Source organism: Octopus bimaculoides, chromosome 2, assembly GCF_001194135.2.
Source record: "Octopus bimaculoides isolate UCB-OBI-ISO-001 chromosome 2, ASM119413v2, whole genome shotgun sequence".
NCBI classification, from domain to species: Eukaryota; Metazoa; Mollusca; class Cephalopoda; order Octopoda; family Octopodidae; genus Octopus; species Octopus bimaculoides.
This window is the reverse complement of record NC_068982.1, coordinates 37,526,996-37,530,844: the sequence shown is the minus strand read 5'-3', so window position 1 is coordinate 37,530,844 and position 3,849 is coordinate 37,526,996. Positions and strand designations below refer to the sequence as shown.

Sequence of the window (3,849 nt, the reverse complement as noted above, 5' to 3'; positions counted from 1 at the left end):
TAAACAGATAACACCTTACATGGGTGAAGACCTTCTTTAGCTTGGGGTGCCAGTGTTTCTCCTTTCCCTACCCACTATCTTTGGCACTTGACAGTTTTATAAAGAACCGATTTCTTGTCACCAGTCACTATTCAGTCAAAAAAAGGTTCATTCGTGAGACATGACAGCAAAGAAGAGCACACATTCACTCTCTGCATGTGATTAGACTCGAAAAGTTTGTGAGGAACCCACTGACCCAATTTGCTGACTTTTCCGATGGTGTATAGGTGTCCATGAATGGTTGAATGACCAAATCTAAGCTTCTCTGCTAGTTCCTCAACAGTTATGATGGGATTTTGTTCCACTAGGGTTTGCAGGACGTCATTGTTGAGCTCTTCAGATCTTCCAGGATGAAGCTCATCTTCTAGGCTGTAGTTTCTAGCTCAGAATTTCTAGAACCACCGTTGGCACTGACTTACACTTACTGTCCAATCCTCATATACTGCATTAATATTCCTTGTATTTTCTGTTGCGTTGTTGCCTTTACTGAACTCATAAAGCAATAAGGATAAACCCAAGGTAAAATTACTACCTGCTCTTATAGCAAGGTGATGCAGGTAGTTTATCCCATCCCCTCTGACTTTTAATTCATGCAACTGAAAAAACCCCACATTATTTATGGTGTGTGTGTGTGTGTTTATATACATGTATATATATGTATGAATATATGTGTATAAATATATGTGTGTGGGTGTGTGTATAAGAGATTAATACATCTGCACATTTTTATTTTTACAACATATTTAACTTAAATCTGTCCTACATGTGTTTCTACTGCATAGAATTTTAAGGTGAGACTAGCAAATCATTTAGCTTCATTTAAGGATAGAGAGCATAATATAGAACATAAGCTTAAGTGGGTTTATCTGGTCCCTAAAGGATAGAATCACTAACTTTAATATAGAATGAGAAATAATAGGCGAGGTAGAGCCTTATGTAATCAGAGGGGAAAAAATGCAATTTTTGCCGAGAAGAGATGTTCTGTATTTTCACATCAACACACTAAATAATAAGGAACTAGTCCTAAGGTGTCAGCACCTTTACAGAAAGGCATTCAAAAACTTTCAGAGAAAGAGTTTTTAATTAGGTAAGCACCCTGTACATCAGAGATACTAGAGTTACATAGCAAATATCTAGTTTGCCTATATCCTAGTAGTAATTAGTATTCTCCAGATGTAAAACTCCAAATATGAAATAACTTACTACATATCTTGGATGACAAAATCTACATGTAGATTTAAACTTGATTTATAAAATAAAGATTTGGATTGATCTTACAAGTAAGTTCTACCTATTTCATATCTCTAAATATATCTGACTTAGTGACCCATAATTGTACACATGTCTCACTGAAACTCATTAATTTGTAATTTACCTAAGGCTAGTAATTGAAATATACTCTGACCTAATTTAGGATCTAGTATCCATGATTCAAAATTCAAACCTGGGGCATTATAGGGTCAACCCAATAAATGTTTTTATAGCTGGATCAGATTCCCAAATGTTCCTCTTACATTCTTTGCACTCAAACACTATAGTCCCCTATTAAATATAATACCAGCTAAAACAACAAACCCTAAGTTCACTTCAAACCAAGACAGTGGCTGAACCTAGAATAAAGGTGCATAGACTATTAACTAGATGAATGAAACTGGGAGCAAATGCAATTGCTAGACATCTGTACAGTGGAAACATATTTCAGATAGATTTAAATTGAATATGCTGTGTAATTATCTGTAAAAATAGAAAATGTACTAATGTATTAATCTCCATATTCATTGTAATTCTCTTGGTTGTACACTCTGTTAACTATAATAATCCAATGAAGCAAACCCAGGATTTACTCATTGTGTGAAATACATTTGGATTGCTTACTTTAAATAATCCTAGGTGTTTCTTACCACTTGTTATCGTTAGCCATAACTTAGATTATAACTCAGTGTTTGAACGGTACCTGCCAGGATATATCCCTATCTATTCTCTCCCTCTCTCATAAATGTGTATGTGTGTGTAATCATAATTTTGTCCCATGCACTGTATATAAAAAAATATATATATATATCATTATTGCTTAGCCCTATGGGTAGTGAAGTTGGGCCTCCTGGTGATATATTTAAAACCATTGCTGTGTCATCAGGTGTTACAAAACTTACTGAGAGTAGAAGGCTCTTTTAATTGACATATATATTATATAACTAATTATTACATAGATAAGTAAACAACTATAACTACCACTTATAGAACTACGTTTTCTGTAGTTCGTTATTCATTATTTATTTTTAACAGCAGACACCCTCTAGGTCAACTCTGGATAAACTAATGTTGAAAGGTATACTACATGTACTCGCTCATCTTTTTATTGTTAACTACATCATCTATTGGGTCCTTCTTTATGACAGTAGAAAAGGATTTGTTTACTATTTCTAGCGGGCTTTCGTGGAAGCTCCTTCGCTGCTCACATAACGGGAAAATTCAAATTATCACTTTTGCTTTGCATGGAGCTCTGCACAGTAATACAAATTACATAGCTGTCTAAAATACGAAATCTGAAAATACAAGAATATCGTTCTGAGTCTACTTTGTTACAATAACGACTTGTTATTTACCACCTGAATACCTTGCATTAATAAACAGAAAAGGGAATTCGGTGTAATAAATAATTCTTTTAAAAGTACAATACTTTAAATGTATTAGTGAAAAGAAATGGGATATTTTAAAGAATGATTTTCCAAGGATAATAACAGCTTAACTGAATTGAAACCGGCTTAGTATTAAGCGAGGTACTATACTTGAGTAAAACTAATGCATTTTTATTAATGAATAATCTACCAGAAATGGCAGATAAAGTTGTTGTGTATAAATATGAATATAAGTTTTTATATAACAATTCTGACATACCAAAACTGACAAATTCGATTTAAAAGTGTAAAGTGACTATATTTTGTATACAGAAAGGATAACTAGATCTCAGATGAACGTTAGAGTTATTCAAATTATCTAATCCATGCATTAAAAATAAGAACGCTAATAAAATGTATATTTAACTAAAAAATTTAAGTAAACAATATTTCAGAAAAATTTAGGTACACAATAAAACTATTTTTACCTTCCGCTGCAACTCAGAAAAAGCAATAGACAGACATGACACTATACAATTTATACCTCCACATAAGAGAGTTCTATTGATGGTAGAAGTATTAGAAGGTTTTAGATTTATAATTGTTGATATGATTATGCTGCTTAGTTGTTTAATGTATCGAGGTAACATTTAAAGCATTCTTGCTAAAGTCTGCTCTCTAACAAACCTTGAAGCAATGTTTAAAAGCAATTATTTACAATTACGAAAACATTTCCATCAAGACGGTGCATGTTTATTTATATTACTATAGTAAATTTTATCCACAACTTTTATATAGTCGAAATAAATATCCTTTATATCTAGACAGTTTCAAATCTTTTCTCAAGTTATTTCAAGTCAACAAAAAATGCCAGCAATATACTGAATTTGGTAATTTTGCTACTCAACTTTGCAAAGAGTTCTAGCCAACTAGAGCCTCTACTCAGTGTTGCTCAAGTTGGAGCCTAAGCCCCATTGGATGTAACAGTCTTTGGGTGGAGTAAGTCGGCGAGCTTGGCAGAATCGTTAGCACGCCGGGCAAAATTCTCGGCAGCATTTCATCCATCTTTACATTCTGAGTTCAAATTCCACCGAGGTCTATTCCAAATTTTTGGCAAGACTTCCGCCCCTCCCCCACCCCCGAAACCAACCCTTAAAAAAAAATTTTCGACCCAAAGCCCGCCTTTTCGGCT

General features: G+C 33.7%; 1 protein-coding gene across 4 annotated transcripts in view; it reads right to left on the bottom strand.

The window, feature by feature from the left end:
• LOC106873456 (actin-related protein 5) overlaps window positions 1-3,849 on the bottom strand; it is a 45,233-nt gene that overhangs the window by 39,135 nt on the left and 2,249 nt on the right. The window contains exon 1 of one of the 4 annotated variants that reach the window (XM_014920817.2): window positions 3,146-3,409. The exons of the other annotated variants lie outside the window; for them this stretch is intronic. The gene's annotated coding sequence lies outside the window, so the exon portion shown is untranslated. Of the gene's footprint in view, window positions 1-3,145; window positions 3,410-3,849 lie in introns of those variants that run through there. 4 annotated transcript variants of the gene reach the window in all.